The 22,343-nt window shown below is 55.4% G+C and overlaps 1 pseudogene; it reads right to left on the bottom strand.

The window, feature by feature from the left end:
* Positions 1 to 405: 405 nt before the first annotated feature.
* LOC128945559 (zinc finger protein 850-like) overlaps positions 406 to 22,343 on the bottom strand; it is a 223,040-nt pseudogene continuing 201,102 nt past the window's right edge.

Raw genomic sequence — 22,343 nt, forward strand, 5'->3', positions numbered from 1 at the left:
AGGGTATCCCAAGGGTGGAGTTGGGGTTGGGGTCAGGGGAGGAGTTCTTAGCAACACAAGAAGGCTGAGATCAAATTCCTGCCTCTTAGCAACAGCAGCACTCCACACAAAACGCGTCCCCAAATCCTAAATTCCCTCTAAAACAACTGAGAAATTATGGAACTTCAGATCTATTTGATCAATTTCCTTCATTTAACCCAGTTTTGGGTGTCCTTAAAGGATGAAGGTGAAGTAGAGGAAAATTAAGGCCAAATGAAAAGGCTAAGCAGCCAGGTGTGTTCCCAACATGGATCACAGGGAATGTGGCTCACCTGGGCTGTGCCCAAAGTGCCTCCTCCAGTGGGGGATGGAGCTGGAGCAGCGCACGAAGCTCTGCCCGCACTCGGGGCACTCGCAGGGCTTCCCTTAGTGGTGCCTCCGTTGGTGCCGGGTCAACTCAGAGCTGCTGGAGAAGCTCTTCCCACAGTGGGGACACTCGTAGGGCCTCTCCCCAGTGTGGATGCGCCGGTGGGTGATGAGGGTGGAGTTGTGCTTGAATCCATTCCCGCAGTCAGGACAGCGGAAGGGCCTCTCCTCTGTGTGAATCCGATAGTGCCGGAGGAGATGGGAGCTGGTCGGAAACCTCTTCCTGCATTTATCACACTCGTAGGGCCTCTCCCCAGTGTGGATGCGCCGGTGTCTGATGAGGGTGGAGTGGTGCCTGAATCCCTTCCCACAGTCAGGGCATTGGAAGGGCCTCTCCTCTCTGTGAATCCGATAGTGCTGGACGAGATCGGAGCTGGTCTGAAACCTCTTCCCACACTTGGAACACTCATAGGGCCTCTTCCCAGTGTGGCTCCTCTGGTGCTTGATCAGTTCGGAGTTCCACCTGAAGCTCTTCCCACACTCCACACACGTGTGGGGCTTCTCCCCATCATGGAGCTGCTCATGGAGCACCAGCTCCGAGCTCTGGCTCCATCTCCGGCCGCCTTCCCGGCCCAGGCTGGTTCTTTCCGCCTCAGATCCCCACCGGCTGCGTTTGCAGCCCCTCCTCGTGCGGCATCTCCGGGGCTTTTCCTCCCCGTTGGCTTCCTGCGCCGTGGAGCCGCTCAAAACGGCCTCTGCCACCAGGTTCTGCCGCGGGCATTTGTCCTCCCTGCTCTCCATGCTCAGCTCCTGCTCTGGGGGAGGAAGGACAAGGACAGGATGGGATTTGCCTCCGTGCCACAGGCAAGGGCAAGGAGATCCCCCCAGGCCTGAGCTGCAGCCGGGGCCGTGCTGGGCTGGGAGATGGAGCAGCACAGAGGGGAAAGGGGCACTGACTTCCTCCTCACCTGCCTCAGTGTCCCGGGGCATCTTCCTCTTCCTCGCAGCCTCCCTGGGGTTGGCAATGGGAAATCCTGGTTTGGGGAAAATAAGGGATGAGCGCGTTTGTAGAAGTGTAAGGGGGTAGGACGGTCGGGACAGATGGAGATGAGAGATCTCTGCAGCCAGGTCGTGGAACTTGCGGTTTATTGCAAAGGGCCTGGGTGCAGGGCCCTGCTGGGAGCTGCCAGGCACAGCTCGGAGCAGGCCCGAGAGAAGAGAGGGGTAGAGAGGGTGGGAGGGTAAGAGGGGAAGAGCGTATGAGAGTAAGGTTCCCGTTACAATACAATCAATCTTCTTCTGTGTTGAATATTCTATTTCTCACTAACCAATCTAGCACAAGATACAAATCCTAGAGCATTTACATACAGCCTGTAAAAATCATTACATCACTATACTGTGTTACATTTTAAACCCAAAATCTCCTCCTTGGACCCTTTCTATTGAGCTAGTAGAGTCTGCTCTGACCCTTGGATCTGTCTGCAAGCAGAAGGAATTGTTTCATCAAAAGGGGATTACCTTCAGTTGGGCCACACCGTTGTTTTCCAGTTGTTCACTAACTGAGGTATCTCAGAGCTTGCTTTCATTTTAATCTTCCTTATACTTTTTATGTTCACAAAATCTTTTGCCAGACAATCATATTTATAAGGCTTTTCTGTTTCATCTTCCCCAACACACATTGAGTTTGAAGGTCCCTCTGCCCAAGTCCATCTCTACAAGTCACTGGCCATCTGGGCTCCAGAAAAACCTCCCAAACACCAAGATACAGCCCTGAAAAAGCCTCCCAGGAGTTCCCCATCCCTGGTCCCTCCCCTCTGGTGTTCAGAGGGTTCCTCATGTCCCAGTAGCTGGGGGTCACGCTTGGATTGGGGGTCCCCTTCTCCTCGGTGCCTGCCCTGCCCAGGCTGCTGGCAGTCCCAGCAATGCCAAAAGCTCCCCCCGCTTCACTCTCCCCATTCCAGGATGCGGGGGTTTTTGGGCTCCGGGGCTCCCTTCTCCCCTCATTCTCTGCTCTGGGCTGTGAATGAGACGAGGGCTGGTTGTCCCAGGCCTGCCAAGTGAGTGCTGGAGTCTCCCACGCTGCGTTTCCAACTTTCCTCGAGGGAAGCTGCCAGTAAAGAGACACAGCGAGTGAGAAGAGGAGTGAGAGAATCCCCCGGGGTAACTGGGACTGGGTCCCAGAGAGGGGCTGGACCCCTCGGAGGTAGGGAGCAGAGGAGTTTTCGAGCCCAATCCACTAGGAAACGGGACAAAAGGGGCTCCTAAAAATTCTGCGGGATTGAGGGATAAGAGTGCCCAAGTACATCCAGAATTAAAACCCGCTGGGTTGAGGAATTAACATTCCAAGGGCATCCAGGGTTGAGCAAAATTTTGCCAGATTGAGGATATGCTCAAGAGCATCTGGGGTTGGACAACACAGTTGGGTTGAGGGATATCCAAGAGCACGGGGACTGGCAAGAAACACCTAAACTTGTAGTAGGTGATGTGAAAGTGTAGTATATGGTAGAGATAATTCATGCTATTAATGTATAAAATATTGTAAAATCCACACTAAGTCTCTTGACCATCCTGGCAGGGAGCAGTGTGTTATTCATATACATCTAGTTCCTGGACTTGGTTGAGATAAACATCGGGGTTTTTAATGAAAGCATAGAAGCTTCCAGGGCGATAATCGCTGGCTTCCCCGGGTCACCAGGTCCAGCCAAGAGTGATAACGCCTCGTGGATTACAGCTACCAAGATGATCCACAGCCCCACTCTGATGCATGTGAATGCTGACTTCCCCAGAGTCTACTGACAACATCAGACACCGGGACTGAGTCTTTGTCTACCTCTGCACAGGTAAAGACACGGTTATGCATGGGAAGAGACACAAAGAACATTCGGTCATCTCTGCCTCGAGCAGAATAAACTGTAAAAGAACTCGCTGCGTCAGGCAGCATTTGTGAACAGGGGGAGACTCTGACATTCGGAGCTCAGATCCGTGTTCACCCAGCACCGAACCCGGGCTCGACGCTGACCCCTGCCTGTGGTGGTTTTGACAACCGAACTTCTGTCTTGCAGACAAATTAATAAATCTTTGCTAAAATTTCTTATAAGTTTGGCTCTCGATTTGATCATTTATAACAAAAGGTACCTTATTGTTGCCTTGTTGTGTGTGAGAGTGAGTCACACACAAAATCAGCCTCAGCTTCCCGGGCGGGTGGGAAGGGGGGCTGTGGAAAGAGGAGTGTGTGACCCACAAATAAGCCATTGTTCTCCTGGGCGTGTGGGGGCTGTGGCATAAGGCACAGGTGACCTGCAAAGGGGCCATTGTCCCCAGGGCGTGTGAGGGGGCCGTGGCTAAAGAGTGTGAGTGACACACACATCAGCCTCACAGGTGAACGGCACCGGAGGCAGCAGAGTCAGGGCCCTCCCAGGAGGCCCGGAGATACTGAGACCCAGAGGCCACCCCAAGGTGAGGGGGGGCCACAGGGACCCTCGATTCTCTGAGGGTGGGAAAGAATGTGTGGAAGTGAAAGAGAAATAAAAGTGAGTGAATGTAGATGAATGAAAGTATAGGTAATGTAGATTCTGTATTTTAAGCTTTACTATATCTCCTTGGAGGGAGGTGTATTGTACTGAAAGTAGTGTGAGAAAAAACTTTTTTATTTTTGTGTGTGTAGTTGAAAGAAAAGTGGTATTTAGGTTGTTAGAGAATGTGAAAAACAGAGGAAGAGGATTAATAGATAAGATCTTGAAAATGAGACAGAAAACCAGTAAGTTGGATACAGGGAAAAAAAAAAAAAAAGAAATAGTCCTTTGGGAGTTATGTTTACTAAAAGAGATAAAACTCCTTGCAAAAGGAGAAAATACAGGGTATGCAGTAGTCAATTGGAAAAACATGCAAACTATGGAAAAAGGGAAATTAACCTCAAACTAGTAAGCTCAAACTTGTGAATTATATACTTTAAAAAGAGCACTAGAATATTTAACACAAATAAAGGAACTATATATACTGATTCAAGGTATGCCTTTAGAGTAGTACATACCTTTAAAAAATTTGGAAAGGGAAAAGATTATTTAATTCAAGAAGAAAAGGATTAATACATGAGGAACTTATTTTAGAGGCATTCCAATTACCTAAAAGAGATAGCTATAGTACATATTATGGAACTCCAAAAGGGAAAGACTCCAGAAAGAGGAGGAAATAATTTGGCAGATCACAAAGCTAAGGATGCAGCAGAAAATGGAGCTGAAAGAGTTATGTTAATAGTAACTCCAAACGAGGAAAAACTGGAAATTCCAAAGTTTAGGGAAGCTGAGAAAAAGGAATTAAACAAGACAGGAAGTGAATAAGAGAAATCAGGGAAATGGAAACTTCTTGATAGAAGACAATTTCAAAATAAAATGTGCTTCTAGGGAAATATTAGAAGACTTGCATCAGAAAATCCGCTGGGGTACTCAAGCTTTGCGTGATCATTTTTTAAGGAACTATACGTGCACTGGGATTCTCGGAGTAGCCAAGCAAGTAACTGAAAGATGCTTAATTTGCCAAAGGATAAATAAAAAGGTGATGAGAAAAACAACATTAGGAGGTCCTGAGTTAGCTCGTTGGCAATTTCAAAGTATCCATGCAGAAGTCTGGATTTGTTAGGTTCTGGGTTTATTTGTTAAAAAAACCCATTTAATCTAGAAGAAAGAGAATATGCCATATGTAAGACAGGAGATTTTAGGAGAATAAAAATCTTTGAAATATCAGAAAGCCCCGAGAAAAAAACAAGAAAAGAACAAGGGGAAATGAAAGGGAGGGGAGCAGGAGGAAAAATCAGAAAGAGAGTGGGATCCTCTGCAGGTCTTGCCCCCTCCGTTCGCGGCCCAGGTGCCTGTCCCGGGTCCCGGCTCGCTGCCCGCCTCAGCTCCGCCTGCCCCGGTTTCCATCCCAGGTGCGGCCTCACTGCCCAGGGCAGCTCCACCTGCCCCGGTGCTCTCGCTCAATTTGTGTGCCCTGCTCCCACTGCCTGGCCCGCGGCCGCTCTGCCGCCCATGCTGGGGAAGATGGGGGTTGCTCTGTCCTGCCGCCTGCTCCGAGGTCATCGCGCCCACCGCACCCAGGGGGGTCCCAGCCATCCCATCCCCGCCTGCCCTGCCCGTGCCACCTGCGCTGGGCACCGCCGCTGCTGCCGGGCTCTCCCACCTGCCTTTGCTCTGCCGGCAGCTGCCGGATCAGCCGCCATCAGCCATGTGGGGGCTACCCACGCTCCGCCTCGGGCTCCACGGGAAGATCCCCCTCTGCCGATTCCGGCAGCAGACCCTGCCCACACTCCCACCGAGCCTCGGCGGGATATCCTCCCCTGACCCCGTCCTGCTCTGAGTTACGTCCCCTTGGAAACCACAGCTCCGGCTGTTCAGGGAAACTCTCTCTCTACAGGAAGCACCTTATCGAAACACTAGGAGCTCAGTTAATAGACAGCCCTCTCCAAATACTGTCCCAAAATAGGGGAGAAAGGCTATAGAAGGTAAAAAAGTGAAAGAGTTAGATGAAGGGATTGCTCTATTTCCGTTCAGAGAGATTCCCATGGGAGGGATGTGCTGCCCCGCCCCGCGGGAGCCACCAGCGCCCCAGCCGGCCGTGCCCGGAACTGCACCCAAGGGCAAAGCGCCGTAGCCCAAAGGCCGGGACTGGGTCCGGGCTCTGTTTGCTGTCACTGCCGCAGCTGTTGGTGTTTCTTTGCTTTATTCTACACACTAGTAAAGAACTGGTATTCCTACTCCCATATCTTTGCCTGAGAGCCCCTTGATTTCACTAGTCTAAAAATTAAGAGGGAGGGGATTTGCATTCTCCATTCCAAGAGAGGCTTTTTCTGCCTTCCCAAGTGGACACCCATCTTCTAAAGCAAGACAAGCACCCACAGGCACTGAGGGGGCTGCAGGAGGGGCACAAGAAGGACCTGCAGCACTTGGGCACAAAGGCACACCAGGTGAATGCAAGAAGGGAGCAGCAAAAGGCCAAGCTCAAGGCAAAGGCCAGGGCACAGTTCCTACAGCCCCTGAGGGATCAACCCCAGGGCCCAAGGGGGCCCCAGCACCCAGGGCACGGGCTCGGCCACAAGCACCCGGCACAGGCATTGCCCTCCTCGGCAGGGGAGAGCCCACCCAAACAGCCCCTGGCAAGGAACCAGGGCTCCAGCTGCAGGGCACAAGGACACTGCAAGCACAGACAGCAGCACCCTCAGGACCAGCAAGTCCACCCCTTGATGGACATGGACTGGCAGGGCTGTCACAGCTCCCATCACACCAGGGACCCTCCACACTGCAGCCCTTGAGAACATTCAGGGTGGACTTGCATTGAGAGAAGGCATTCCCTGATGGACACAGGGGCCCCTCAATGCAATATGAATCTTCGACATATGGGGGGGAAAATGCTAAAAGTATGTTTTATTAGTCAGGAGTTAAGTGGGAAAGATGTGTGGGTTTATTCAACCACTATTGGTACATCTGGGAGAGGGATTTGAAATGCATGAATTTTGACTTGGTCCGAATTGTTATCATGATTTACTGGGAAGGGATTTGATCGCTAAACTACGAATGCAAATTAATATGTTAAAAGGTGATACAGAGGCCAGTACTGTTGTACCTTTGTGTCAAATGTCTGGCGAGGCCTATGCTCAAGTGAATCCAGAAGTGTGGGCAGGCCCAGGGAAATAGGGAAATTTAGATATGGAGTCTCCCTAAAGCACTCTGTACCAATCAGGACAAGTGGTGTCTAACAGCAACACCCTGTTCCAGGGGAGGGAAGGAAGGGGAATCAGACACAGCGCAGGTCACCGCCCCATGCTCAGCTCAACCCACCCAGCTGTGGGTGCTTGTGAGAGCCTGGCACTGAAATGCCCTGAGCAGGAAGGCTTCAATATCTTCTGCTGACACCATGGCACCTAACAGGGGGGCAAAAGCAATTCTCACTGCTTCAGCAACCACTGGAGCAGATATCAAGGCACATTCTCCCACAGGAAGCTGGGCTGGCACTGAGCCTGCCCTGGCACTTTGCTGCTGCCAACACCCAGCCAGGACATCGGCTCCTGCCTAAGGAGTGCCAAGCAGCACCACTGGTGGCCAAGGGGCCCATGCCAAGTGTCCCCGAGGCCAGAAACAGCCGCCAGCACAGCTCAACACGGGGGACCCCTCAGCCTGGCCTCAAGGACTCTGAAGCCCCGCAGATTTGCACTTCCCGCCTGCAGCAGGACAATGGGAGGCCGCCCCTGAGCCTGCCCTGAAGGCAACGCAGCAGCAGCCAGGGCTCCACAGCGGGCCAAGCCCCTGCGCCTGCCCACAGATCCTCGCCTGGAATCCTCTGCAATCCTGGCCACCCTCCTCTGCCATCTCCAGCCACTGGGGCCAAGCCTTGCTGCCACTGCTGCAGCTTCAGCGCTGCCTGGGCCGGCACTGCCACAGCTGCTGGGGAACACCACGGCACAATTCCACTCTGGGGCTCACTGACACCCACACTCTGGGCTGCCTGCCATTGCACTGCTGTAAATGTACCGAGTTTGGTTCTTTTAAACCTAATTTCTCTACTCAGGCTTGGTTTTCTTTGCCTTGGGGAAATGAATTTTAAAGGATTTTTTTAAGGGGTGTTACACCACTCAATGAAGATGAGTTTAGCACCTGAACAGACTGGGAACAGCACAGAAGACCCCCACAGAGATAACGACCAGCAACAAAACATCAACATTGCCCAGCAGCAGGAAGAGAAGCTTCATTCCAGGCAGCCTCCAGAGGAGCTTTAGAAATGTAAATGAACACTGCTGGGCAAAGTGTGGACAATGCACCTGGGTCCCTTGCCTGGGGCAGGAATTGGGCTGATTCCCTCTGCCCCTCACCCCAAGCTCTGCCTGCTTGCACTGATGGAATTTGCACAGCTCAAGGCAGAGCCCAGGGGGAGGATATCTGACCCTGCAACAGAAACGGCTGAAGCTGCAAAGGGAAACAGCACATTGAGAACGTTGGGAAAACTTCACTATAAATAAATGGGAGGGGAATCATCCCGCTGCCCACTCCAACATGTGCTGTCACTGTCTGTGGGGTTTTTTTGCTAGCAAAAATTCAGGGAAAGAAGCTGGGAATCCAAGGATTTGATGATTTAATTAGAGAAAAGCAGTCAATTGATGCAGCCCTGGCTGGAGAGAGCGCCCAAAAATAGGGAAAAGATGAACGGCCACCAGAACAAATCCTACAACACCATGGACCAGCCCCTGCGAACCCAAACCAATTCATATCAGGAGCCACAGAACCCATTTCTCATTGCAATGGCATCATTAGATTACAAGCTCTGCTCGGAATAATAACCAACCAGACAGCTCCAGCTCCTGACCTTCCTCCTGACCAATCCACTGAAATGAGGAACACAACACTTAACCATGGGATGGGATCAGATCATCTCTTAACAGAAAAAGGAGGAGTTTGTGGAAAATAATTGACACAAACTGCTGTTGGCAAAAAGATGAAAAAGGAAAAGTGGTGAAACAGATAACAAAGGAATGAAGAAAGTAGCTCATGTACGGATTCAAACGCGGAAAGGATGGGAATGGGACACGGTTTTGTGGCTCCGTGGCAGATCATGGGTTAAACGAATGCTGTTTCTCCTCTGATGTGCTGCAGCAACTCTCATCTTTTTACCATGCTCCACACCTCGAGAGTGCAGCTCATTCAGCAGCTGAGCGAGGGGCCAGGAACTTGTAGATAAGGAAGCAACGGGCGAAACCACCAGCTTCAATAAATGTTACTAATTAACATGGACTGCTGCTCACACAAAGTCCCGCTAAATTCCCGAACTTCCAGAAGAACAAGGATTTAACAGAGCCGTGAATATCGGCTGTTATACAAAAGTGGGGGTGCACATTAACGAGGACATGCAGTTACAGGATCGGGAGGTCTGAACCTTCCAAGTACCTCAGCCAGTGCACAAAGGGAGAGGGAGATGAGGCCGGGAAAATGAGGATAAAAAGGAGGCTGCGAACTACAACAATGGCAGAGAGCGCACGACAAATGCCCCACGGCCTCTCCCTCTGCTCAGCAATAAAGTCACTTTTACAGGACTCCTCTGTCTCCTCTGCGCACAGAAACCTCCGGCCACGGGAATTTCCCCGCACAGCCCCGGGCACGGGGCAGCCCCCTCTGTCCCAGCCACAGCAACCGGGCCGAGCCAGCGCTGCTCCGGCAGCGGCTCCTGCCGAGGCAGCGGCCGCAAGGAGACCGCGGGCAGCCGCTCCCGCAGCGCCCTCACGCCAGCGACAACACGGGCCGGACACGGCACAACGAACCCGCCCGAGCCCCCTGCCGCCCCCGAGGCCCGCAGCCAGCCCCGAGCCCCCGCACAACCCAGCCCGGCTCCCACCTGCGCTGCGGCCGCCTCCGAGCTCCGCCGCCGCCTCACCGCGCTCCGGCCGCTGCCGCCGCTCACGGGACCGCACACACGCTCCGACAATGGCGCCGCTGCCCAGCCACGGCCGCCCTCAGCCCGCCACCGGGGCCCTGCTCCGCCCCGCTCCCACCAATCAGCGCGCCACAAACACGACTGACGGCACTATCACCCAATCGCCGCCAGGGGCGGGCTCTGAACACAGCACAGCCCCGCCCCGCGTTCTCCGGGCCCCCCGGGCTGCGTGAGGGCAGAGCCGGAGCTGAGGAACAGCCCTGGAACGGGCCCGGCCCGAGGGGGATTGAGCTGAAAACACAAACAAACTTCTCCGCACCTCCCGCCACGGCTTTCCCGGCACTGCGGCTCCGGTGGCTCCGGCTCAGCGGGAAGCCCTGGAGCCTCACTTCTCCTACCCCTAATTAGGAGCATCAGGGCATCGCTTTGATTTCCCTCAAAGAGAGAAAACCGCCCCAAAGCCCTGTGGATGAGTGGGGGAGGGGAGAGATTTCTGACAGAAAACTCCTAAAATTTAGAGCAGGATAATGAGAAGTAAGTGAAGAGCCTTAAATGCAGCTTTCCCCCACGCCTCCCTCTTTCCAGCTGCACCTCCTACCCCGGCAGTGCCGCAGACAGGGAATGGGGCCGGGCTCAGTTCATGCCCCGGGGCTTCTCCCTCTGCTCAGGGACAGGAGTCGTTCCCCTGCTGCACCCTGGGCTCTCTCCCACCGGAGACTTCTCCAGGAACTTCTCCGAGCTGAGTCCATCCCATGGGGCACAGCCCCCTCCAAGTGCTGCAGCGTGGGTCACTGTGCCCCGGGGTCAGTCCTGCCAGGACAGGCTGCTCCAGCGGGGCCCTCTGGCCGCGGGGTCACAGCCTCCTCTGAGGCATCGCCGTGCTCAGCGTGGCTGCTCCGGGGGCTGCAGGGGGATCTCTGCATCCAAATGGATCTGCAGGCGGATCTCTACAACCCCATGGATCTGCAGGGAGATCTCTGCATCCCCGTGGATTTCCAGGGGGATCTCCGCAGCCCCATGGATCTGCAGGGGGATCTGTGCATCCCCATGGATCTCCAGGGGGATCTCTGCATCCCCGTGGATCTGATGGGTGATCTCTGTGTCCCCATGGATCTCTGCATCTGGCACCGCCGTTTTTGGAGGCACCAGGAATAGGCTGAGCTCTGCCTGAAGCTCTTCTCACATTCCCCAAACCGTTCCCAGCACAGGGAGGCTTTTACCTCCTCTCAGCTCCCCAGGCTGGGTTTGCAGACCCTCCTCGTGGGGGATCTCTGGGGCTTTTCCTCCCCATTGGATTCCTGAGCCGTGGAGCCGTTCCAAATGGTCTCTTCCACGAGGTTCTGTGGCAGGGATTTGTTCTCCCTGGTCTTTGTCCGCAACTCAGGACTTGGGGGAGGAAGGACAAGGATAGGAAGAGACAGGGAGAAAGGAAAAGGAAAAGGCAGGAGGAGAGGAAGGAACAAGAAGGAGCAAGGGAGGAAGGAGATTGGAAAGGAACATGGATGGATGTAGGACAGAATGAGGAGAAGGAGGAGGGTGGTCAAGGAGAAGATGGGATTTGCCTCCATGCCAGAGGGAAGGGGAAGGAGATCCCCCCAGCCCATCCCTGGCAGGATGGCGTTGGCAGTGAGGCTGTCCTGCAGCGATGCTGGGCTGGGAGATGGAGCAGCAGAGAGGGGAAAGGGGCAGTGATTCCTCCTGCCCTGCCTGGCTGTCCCAGCCTGGAGCATCCTGGCGCTGCCGAGGCCCTTGGAGCGTCCGGCACTCCGGAGCCTGAAGCTCACGGCTGCTTTATAAAGCTGACAAAGTCGGCAGGATGGGTCTGGGTATGATCGGCAGCAAACTGGGCTTATTGGTACAGGAACAGGGCACAGAGCTGAACAGGGCCCAGGGACAGAGACAGGGTGCAAGCTGAGGGCACAGGGGGTTTTTATATGGGGTAGTGAGGGTGGAGCTGAGGGTCAGGGTCCAATGGATATGGGGGAAAATGGGGCAAAGGAGGGGTTAAGGGTCGGGTCAGCTAATAGGGAAACAGGGGCAGAGGAATGCAGTAAATTAGAGCCAATGGAGGGACAGAGAGGGAGAACATTCTAGGGACTCACCAAAGATGGGTAATAGGGGGTGAACTGGGGTTATTAGGCCAACAGGCCAATGGGGTAACATAACTTTCCATAAATCAGCATGTGCCTGCAAAGATCTATGGGAGAAGCAAGCTTCTTACCATAACCTTAAAATCTATTCTTCTTATTGGGGACCAGTCCCCCACGGGTGGGAGACTGAGACTCCCATGGGCTTCCACACCAGTGCATCTTCTTTTCCTCGCAGCCTCCTTCTCCTCCATCCAGACAAAGGTTAGGATTGACAAATCCTGGCTTTGGGGGAAGAACAAGGGGTGAGCACCTTGGGTTTTGTGAGAAATGAGCCTCACTCTTTAGAATTTTTGAAAGTTTAATAAGGAATAATAAGGGGCAGTAACAGGGCTGGGTGTTCGGCGATGGCCAGAGGCACACTGGTTAACCACAGCAACTCTTCTTGTCTAGTTTTCCCATTGTATTTTTCAAATTCATATTCATAATGATTATACATATTCAAACATTTCTTTGAAGTCGTTTACATGTTCCAGGAATTCTTCAGGTTGGTTTGACCCCCAACTCGCCGTTTTAGAGCACGTGCAGGAATCGTGGATTGCTGTTTTGAGGGTTGTGTGTCACTCCCTCACAAGGGCCCCTGTTCTGTGGTTTCAGCAGGTGACAGTTATTGACAGGGGAAGGGTCAGTGGCAGGGGTCCTCATCACATCCCTTCCTTAAATGTTATCTGACCATGCAGATGGTTTTAGCTATTTCCACAAGTACTTGAAATGAACATTAGCTATTTCACAAATATCTCTGAAGTGTTATTGTCAGTTATTTACAGAAATAAAAGCATTGATTATTATTTCACAACTACAGCTACTTGTGCAAAAGTTAACATTCTAATGTACAACACATGGCATCCACTGTAATATTTTTCAAAAGCCAAAACTATAATGTATGTTTTTCATACTCTCCACAAACTAAAATATCATCCATAAATGATGTTCTGAGGATATGAGCTACACAGGGGCCAGGGCATTGGCCACAAAAAGCTGGCAAATTATACTATAGCAAAAGCAGTTAAAGGTGATTACGAACTGCACTCTATCAAAATCAGTGTGATTAAGAATATTTTGCAGAAGTCAATACATAATAGCAAAAGCCAACACTACCCAGTTATTTATAACAGACCCAGGGCAGGTTTTTCCCTTGCATGGAGCACTTGGGCCTTCCCCGGGCCCCTTCTGCCCTCGCGCAGAGCCGGTGGCATTTTCCAGCACACCCAGTTTGTAACCAAGAGCCGGGTGCAGCCGAGAAGGCTCCAAGCGCCTCCTTCCAGGCTGACTCTGCAGGTGCCGAGGCTGCTCTGGGCTCTGCCAGGGCTCTGCTGGGGCTCAGCTCTGGGCTAGGCTGCGCCCGCTCTCCCCTCACATTGCTCCGGGCAGCTGAGGCACAGCGGGAGAAGGAAGGGACACGGCAAGGCAGTTGAGGGTTAAGAGAGTTTTTATTCAAACAACTGCCGTAACAAACAGGCTGTCATAAGAACCATAACAAACATGCAATCCTAACTACCCTAACCAACTAGTAGTGCTAACTATCATAACTAACTAGTTGTCCTGACTACTAGAACTGAAAGCTGTCCTCAAGGGCTTCATCTCCTCTGCTGCTCCCTCAGTTGCTTTGCTGCAGTGATCAGAGGGGTCAGGCTGGAGAGAGGCTTGGCTGATGATAAAAATGGGTGCTGTCCAAAGGACAAAAAGCAAAGAAATGAACTGTTACTTTCCAGAGTCAAGTTCCTCACAGGATCTGTTGCAACAGGACAAAGGGAAATGGTTTGAAACTCAGGAGAGGGAAGCAGGCTCAGATTAGATCTCAGGAAGAATTTTTTAACCAGCAGAGTGGGGAAACACTGACAGAAGGTGCCCAGAGATGTGGGAGGTGCCTCCTCCCTGGAAACATCCAGGCTCAGGTCAGGCAGGGCTCTGGGCCCCCTGAGCTGCTTGAAGATGTCCCTGCTCGCTGTGGGGCACCAGGCCCAGATGAGCTCCAAAGGAGCTGCCAAGCCACAGCAGGCGAGAATTCTGCTCGCTCTGCGTGTGGAACGCAGCCAGACTGGAGACTGTCGGAGGGGGCCCCACAAGAAAACCCCTCCCTGGCGCTGCTGCTTCCCCTGCAGCCCCTGGCCCTCAGCTGCAGCAGCTCCTGGGCAGCCCAGCGCCGCTCCTCGTCCGGCTCCAGGCTGCACTCGAGGCAGTTCCGCAGCAGAGCCGACAGGCGCCGGGGCTCCTGCAGCTGCGGGGCCCCGTTCTGCCGGATCAGAGCGCGAGCCTGCAGGGAAAGCAAACTCAGCGCTCTGCCAGCTCCCTTCATACCCACACAGGCTCACATCCAGCCCGGGGCCTCAGCCCCAGCTCCAGGGACACTTTCCTCCCTGCCACAGATGCTGCTCAGAGCTCATTTTGCTATGCCAGCCAAAAAACCCAAACCCTGGGGCTGCCACAGCCACTGCAACATCGAAATGATCTCGCCTTGAGAGCCAGTTTCATTGGCTGACTCTGTCAGTAGGAACCTCCATCAGAAATAGCACATTTTGCTTCTCCAAACGTGGACACCAGCTTTACAGGCCATTTTCCTTAGTCAGTGTGGTCCACCTGTGTTATTTCAGAGGATTCTTTCATCAAGAGCATCTCTGCAGTGCCACTGACACTCAGAATCTTCATCTGTGTTGAGGCATGAGTCCTCTGGGAATTCCCTTCCCATGTACAGAAACCTCCAGCTGCTGCTCCCAGCGCAGGGTCCCCCTGTGCTCACAGGCCTCTGCAGCCACTGGAGAATTTGCCTCTTACCATGGCCGCCGTTTCCCTGAAGTAAGGAGGTTCTCCTTCCACCATCCCGATGGTCACAGTGCCAAAGGCCCAGATGTCCACCTTGGGGCCATAAGGAGATCTGGTCACAACTTCTGGGGCCATCCAGTGAGCAGTGCCCAGCATGGAGCTGCGCTGGTCCTGCTCAGGGCTGAGCTGAGCGCAGAGGCCAAAATCAGCTGAGGACAGAAACAAACCCTGTCAAAGGCAGCTGGAATGAGGAAACCAAGCACCAAGATTCCCCACTCTCAGTCTGAGAGTGCAGTAGTGAAGTCAGCTGGAAAAGCCTTCAGGGCTGTAGCCAAGGAAAGATGGAACTGGACTCTTCAAGAAACCCTCAGCTTTCATGCAGTGGCTTTTACTGATTCCCTTGGAGCTTTAGATTCCCACTGCTGCCCCTCTGGCAGGGCCATAGGCAGAGCAAAGGCACTGCTGGCACCCTGCTCCTCTGCTGAGCTCTCTGCAGGGGCAGCCGCTCTCAGCTGGCAGCAGGGGCCGGGCTGTGCCCCCAGCAGCCCTTGTGGGGCTCTGGCCCTCCCTGGGAAGCAGCCCCACACCCGCAGCCCGGGAGCGCCGTGCCTGGCCAGGAACACCCACCCAGCCTGACAGAGGCGTCCATGCCCAGGAGGATGTTGGAGCTCTTCAGATCCCTGTGGATCACCCGCTTGGAATGGAGGAAATCCAGGCCCTGCACACACTGAGAGAGAACAATGTGGTAAATAGGTATGATTCGTGCTGATAAAATTGAAACAGTCATCAATATTGATACAGTAATTAATATTTGGAAATAATAAAACAGTTAAAAGTTGTAATGGCAAAGAAGAAAGGGAGAGGAGGGGCTCTACCCCCCTCTCCTGGCAGATGTTCAAGGATAGGAGGAAAAAGCAAGAGAGAACAGTTACTAAAAATTAACTGAGAGAAGTGAAAATCTGGTTGGGTCCCAGGAAAATGCCCGCTATAAGAGATTTATTGCTTTGATGCTAAAATATAGTAATATCTTAGTTTTGGCTTGCATTATCCTGGCTTGGTGCGCATGTGTAACCCAAAGGTGAATTAAAGGACAATGAAGAAGACTATACGGCCTTCATCAGTGACGACCCCCAAAGACTTGTGCGACCACCAAACCGAGTGGTGGCGCATGCGTGGTAAAGGTGGTGAGGAGGGCGGAGACAGAAAAGTGACGAACCAAAAATAGGAGGAGATGGCATTGACACATGGCATATAAGGGGCGACTTTCACTTGGCAAGATTGTACGTGAAGTGGCAAGGGTCATTGAACCCTGCCCTCCGTACCCCGCGGTTGTTTTTGCTTATGCGCTATTATTTGAACCATATTATCCCTTATTTATATATTTGCTAAACTATTTAATTAAAATTGCTGCTACCTTAAATATTGTTTGGGGTTTTTTTATGATGGGATTATTGGGCAAATATAACACCTGCGAGCAGAGAAGGACACCTGTCAGGGCTGGGCTGGCTGCTGAGAATGCCTCGGGCAGGAGGATCCTCCGGCAACGAGCCCAGAGCCACTCTGGGCACTGAGGCCTCCGTGTCCCACAGCAACGGGAACACCACGGGGACGTGGCGCTGTTCCTGTGACATCCCAGCAGCAGCTCACACAGAAACCGCCTGGAAGGTTCTCCTGTGTCACAAAGGAGCACAAAGAACCCTCCCAGGGCACAGCCTATGGCCCAAAGAGTGCAAGAGGAACTCAGAAAATGCATCAAACAAGGACACCCCACAGCCCAGCCTGAACACTGAGGAGGAAGAAGGACGCACCAAACCAAAGGAAACGTGACCTTTAGTCACTGATAGTTCTGACTAAAAGCAGCGAGCCTTGTTCCCTCTGGGATCTTTGTTCTAGTTCTAAAAACGAGCAAGGTTCCCCACTCTAAATACACAGAAAGCAGGAACTGGGGAGGAGGTGGGATTAGGAAGGAGGAGGAGGAGGAGGAGGGAGAGAGGAAAAGGAGGAGCAGGAAGAGGAGGAGCAGGAGCAGGAACAGGAGGAACAGGAGGTTCCAGTGCCCCCTGTGGCCGCAGCCGCGGGACCATCGCCCCCAGCTCGTCCTGCAGGTGAGCGGGGAGGGGGAGCTCGTCCCAAATCCATCAGGGGGGTCCCTGAGAGGGTTTTTTATTGGGGTGTGTTTGGAGCTCGCAGATTGTGAAATTGACCCCAAATATCATCTGGTGTCTCTGGGAGGTTTTTTTCTCTGTGTGTGTAGGTTTGGATCTTGCAGGACCCCAAAGCTGAGCCCCTTGGGGGGATCTTTGGGGGCCCACGTGGCCATTGTCCAGTATGGGCAGGGGAGGACATTGGTCCTGGGGACCCCCAGAATGGAGAGAACCAGAGAGGGGCGATCCCAGAGCTGGGGGACCCCGGCAGACTGGAAAGGGGGGGAGCCTGGGGAGGAGGGACCCCTGGGATCCCTGGGACCTCAAAGCAGAGCATCAGGGGAGAAGGGACCCCATGGACCCCCAAAAGCCCCTGGATCATCCCTAAGCAGGACGCCGGAGAATGAAGAACCCCTGGAACCATTGGACCCCTGTGATCCCAAGGAAAGGAAACTTCTGGAACCCCAAAAGTGGAGAGATCAGCAATAGGGAACTCCTGGGAGAGTTTTTTCGGGCTAAATCTTGATGTGTGGAGATTTTCATGGACACAAGACTCCTGCTGAGTTCCAGAGATGGACCTGGCCAGCTGGAGCCTCTACTCCATGGCGCTCCCACCTTGGTTTCCCCCAAACCAGGGTTTGTCATTCCCAAGCTGTGTCCGGATGGAGGAGGAGGAAAAGCCCCAGAGATCCCTCACAAGGAGGGGCTGCAAACCCAGCCCAGGGAGGGGTGAGGAGGAAAGAGCCCCCCTGAGCCAGGAAGGCGGCCGGAGATGCAGCCAGAGCTCAGAGCTGGTGGAGAAGCCTCATGGCAGGGAGAAGCCCCACAAGTGCTTGGAATGTGGGAAGGGTTTCAGCTCCAGCTCCACCCTGATGGAACACCTGAACATCCACACTGGGGAGAGGCCCTGGGAGTGTGGGGAATGTGGGAAGAGCTTCAGTGGGACCTCCGACCTCAGCAAGCGCCACAAGATCCACACTGGGGAATGGCCCTAGGAGTGCTTGGAATGTCAGAAGAGCTTCAGGTGGGATTGAGAGATCGTCACTCACCAGCACTTCCTGAGCAGGGAGAGGCCCTGCGAGTGTCCCGACTGTGGGAAGAGCTTCGTGCGCTGCTCCAGCTCCATCCCCCATGGGAGAATCTCCCCTGGATGATCCCCAGTGACCCCCATTAGGCAGAGCCCTGGTGACCCCTGTTCTGGCTGATCCGTGTTTGGAAGGAGGAAGGTGTTGGAGAGATTTCTTTCCCTTCTCCTTGTGCTGCTGTGATTTGGTTGGTAATAAATTCCCTCCGTGTGTCCAGGCCAGGTCTGTTGTGCCCGTGCGGGATTTGCTGAGGGATCTCTCCCGGTCCTTGTCCTCACGCAGGAACCCTCAGTTCCATTTTCTGTCCCTGTGCGGCTGCGGGGGGCAGGGACAGAGCGGTTCTGGGGGTGCCTGGCATCGGGCCAGCGTCACCACTCGCCACGGGCAGCCCTGAGATGCCGCGCACCTGGGCACGCATTGCTGGGCTCACCTGAGCTCCCACCTGCCCAGCGCCCCAAGGTTCCCCCTCCCCAAAATACCCCCAGCCCGGGGCTGCAGCGTCCCGGAAAGGCCTCAGCCAATGGCGGCGCAGGCAGGCGGCGTCTTAGCCAATGAGAGCTCGGGGCGTTGGATTGCCTCATCGGTTGCCGGGCAGAGCCCGTGGCCGATCGCTGCCCCCAAGCGGCGGCAGCCAATGAGAGCGCGCGGCGCTGCCGAGCCCGCCCTGCTCCGGACTGGCGCTCCCAGCGCAGCGCGGCTGCTTTGGGGCTGCTGCTCCCTGCCCGGCCCCGGCCATGGGGCGAGGGGCGGCAGCTGGGGCCCTGCTGGTGGCACTGGTGGTGCTGGGAGCCCCTCCGGCTGCGGGGGCGGAGGTCTCGGGTGAGCGGGGGGCGGGAGGCGCTGGGACAGCGGGGAGGAGGGGGAAAAGGGGCGAAGGGGGGAGCTCGGAATGGAGGGGGAGGAGGAGGGGACCCCCCAAAGGGAGAGCGGGAGGGGAGGGGTGGGAGAGGGTGGGGAAGAGGGCAAAAGCGGAGGGGGGGACCTCAAAACTGATCGATATGGGGACTGGGGATTGGGGAATTTGTGGGAAAATGGGGAAATGGCAACCGAAAGTGATTTGGGGAGCGGCCGGAGGTGGGAGGGGAGAGGATGTGGAAGGGGAAATGGGAGAAGGGCGGCAAAGAGGAAGCGGCAGCTCGGGCAGGAGGGTCCCATGGCGGCCGAGGGGCACAGGGGGTGAGGAGTGGGGATCCTTTGTGGACCCGGAGCTCTGGGGGTGCTGGGGGAGGGCGTTGGAGAGGCACCCACCGATCTATGTTCTGCACACACAGGGGTGTCCCAAAGGATGACAAAGTCCGAGTGTTACTTCATTAACGGTACGGAGAAGGTGAGGTACGTCCAGAGATCCATCTACAACCGGGATCAGTTCATAATGTTCGACAGACACGTCGGGCACTTTGTGGGGTTCACCCCCTATGGGGAGAAGTTGGCCAAGCGCTGGAACAGCAACGCGGTATTCATGGAGGATAGACGGACTGCGGTGGACTGGTTCTGCCGGTGCTGGTACAAGATTTTTACCCCGTTCATCATGGAGCGCCGAGGTGAGCGCGAGGCAGAGCGTGTCCCCTCGGGGCCTGACCTGCCAGTGACCCTGGAGCCCCTCAAAATCTCCATGGGCATCGGCCCAGAGCCCTCAGCCCTCCTTGTGCCGACCCCCGGGGTCTCCAGATCCTCCCAGTCCCTCCCAGTGTCCCCCCCCGCGCGTCCATTTCAGCGACCCGTAAATTTGACGCTTGACAACCAATGAGATCGCATCGTGTTCATGACTCATCTGTTGCCAGGCAGACCCGCAGCACGGAGTGCCTCGCGCCGGACTCGACCTCCCAGTGGCGCGCACTTCATTCCCAGTTCCTCCCAGTGCCACCAAGATCCCTCCCAGTGCCATTCCAGTCCCTCCAAGACCATGCCCAGTTCCTCCCCAGTCTCTCCCAGTCCATTCCCAGTCTCCTCCCAGTTCATTCACAGTTCACTCTTAGACCTCCACCCTCTCTCCCAGTTCCCCCATTCCTTCCCATCTCTCTGTGTCACCCAAGTCCCTCCCAGTCTCTCCCACTCCCTTCCAGCACATTCCCAATCCATCCGAGCCCATTCCCAGTCCCTCCCACCACATTCCCCAATCCATTCCCTGTCACTCCGAGTCCATTTCAGTGCGTTCCCAGTCCCTCTCCAGCCCAGCCCAGCCCTCCCCTCTCTCTCCCAGTGCCCCCCAGCTGATCCCAGTGTGTCCCCGCTCTCTCTCCCAGTGCCCCCCAGCGTGTCCATCTCGCTGGTTCCCCCCTCGAGCTCCTAGCCCGGCCCTGGCCACCTGCTCTGTTCCGTGATGGATTTCTACCCTGCTGCCATCCAGGTGAGGTGGTTCCAGGGCCAGCAGGAGCTCTCGGAGCACGTGGTGGCCACCGACGTGGTCCCCAACGGGGACTGGACCTACCAGCTGCTGGTGCTGCTGGAAACGCCGCCCCGGCGCGGGCTCAGCTACAGCTGCCAGGTGGAGCACGTCAGCCTGGAGCAGCCCCTGAGGCGGCACTGGGGTACGGGGGAGCCCCTGGGGGCGCTGGCAGAGCCACTGGGCTGTGCTGGGAGGCACTGGGAGGGAGCTGGAGAGAGCCGGGCTGCAACTGGGAGAGGAGCTGGGGGCTGGGCAAGGGCTGGGAAGGGGTTTGGGGGACGCTGGGGAAAGTGGGATGGGGTTGGGGGGTCCTGGTGGGCACTGCGAGGGAGTTTGGGAGTACTGGGTGTCACTGGGAGGGAGTTTGGGGGCGCTGGGTGTGACTGGGAGGGAGTTTCGGGGTGCTGGGTGTGACTGGGAGGGATCGCAGTGAGCACCGAGGGGCTGGAAGGAGATCGGCGATGGCAAAGCGGGGCTCGCCATGAGCTCGGTTGTGCTGGACACAGACCAGCAGGGCTCTGGCTGAGTCCTGCTGGGGCTGCCAAGGGACTGCGAGAGGCTTTGGGGGTCCTGGGGCGCTGGGGGCACCTGGGAGGGGGCTGTGGGATGCTGAGAGGGACGGGAGGGGCTTTGGTGGCTCCTGGCCAGGCCAAAAAGGGATCGGGGGGAGCTTTCAGGGGGTTCTGGCTGGGCTGGGGACCACAGGGAGGGCGCTGGTAGGGGCTCGGGGTGTCCCTGAGAGGTTTTGGGGGTGCTGAGCCCTGCGGACCCCCCAGAGATGCCGCCGGACGCCGCCCGCAGCAAGATGCTGGCGGGCATCGGGGGCTTCGTCTTGGGCTTCGTCTTCCTGGCGCTGGGGCTCGGCTCCTCCCTGCGCAAGAAGGTCAGGGCGGGTGCCGGGGGTGGCGTCCCCGCCGTGGCGGAGCGTGTGCGCTCCCGCCGGGCCCCCAGCCCGGTGTCACCCCCTTTTCTCTGCCCACAGAGCTCCTGAGCCGGCGGCGGCCGCAGCCCCTCCCCGTGGGCTCGGGCCCGGCCGGGACCCCCCGCTCCGTCCCCGCTCCGCTGATTTTGGGGGGGTCCCGTGTCCCCCCAGCCCCGCTGGTGCCCTGCCCCCGCCCAGTGCCCGCTCCCAGTGCTCCCAGTAAAGCTTCCCAGTTGGGCCCGGGGGGCGATGGGGACGGATCTGGAAAAAGGGAGGGGGACAAAGGGTGGAGGATTGTGAGAGTTTGTCCAAATTTTCCCTCATCTGCCTCATGATCGTCATTGGGGACCAGTGAAGAGAAGACCCTCCCTGCCTTCTCTGTAGGAAAAAGTCACATGCCACAAGGCCTGGAGACCAGAACTCAGTGCTAAGCCATTGTTTTCACAGCTGTTGTTTGCTGTATGCTAAGAAGGGGACACTGTGCTCTTTGTGCAACAACAGCCTTGGAAGCTGTCCCACCTCTCGGCCTGGCTGGACTTCTCCTGAGTTTCAGGTGGTCCCCCCACAGAAGACGCTCACCTGTTTTACAACCACCGTGACAGACAGACTGGGATGTAAGGAGCCTCTCCATCAAGGACTGAGACATGGAACCCCCATGTGAAAAGGCCCCTCTGCTCCTTCCAAGGACTGGGACTGAAACCCCCAGCCCGGGGCAGGTGTGTGGGGGAGGTGTGGTAGACAGGGAAAGGCGCTGCGGAAGATCTCGCGATGTCACGGAAAGCCAGGACCCTCTGATCCCCTTAGATAAGACCATCTGCTTCCCATAGATAAGAAACTAACATAGGAATGTAACCCGCCTAACCAAATTCCAGTAACTTTCCATCCCCTACCCAGTAACAGTCCACCTCTTACTAACCATAGAAGGTAAAGACAGACCCATGCTGACGTAGAGACCCCTTAGACTATAAAAACCCAAGAGACGAGATAATAAATGCCTTTTGACCGTCCATCACATTGATGTCTGCGTGTGTCATTGGCCCGAGTGGCCCTGGTGAGTGGGCCACCGTGCTGTTCGTCTGAACCAGGTCGCCTGCCTTGCATCAGAAGGCAACAAACTGGTGCCGAACCGGGACTGCTGCAGCC

Source organism: Melozone crissalis, unplaced genomic scaffold, assembly GCF_028551555.1.
Source record: "Melozone crissalis strain CALT ecotype California unplaced genomic scaffold, PUWL_Pcris_2 ptg000066l_1, whole genome shotgun sequence".
Classification (NCBI taxonomy): domain Eukaryota; kingdom Metazoa; phylum Chordata; class Aves; order Passeriformes; family Passerellidae; genus Melozone; species Melozone crissalis.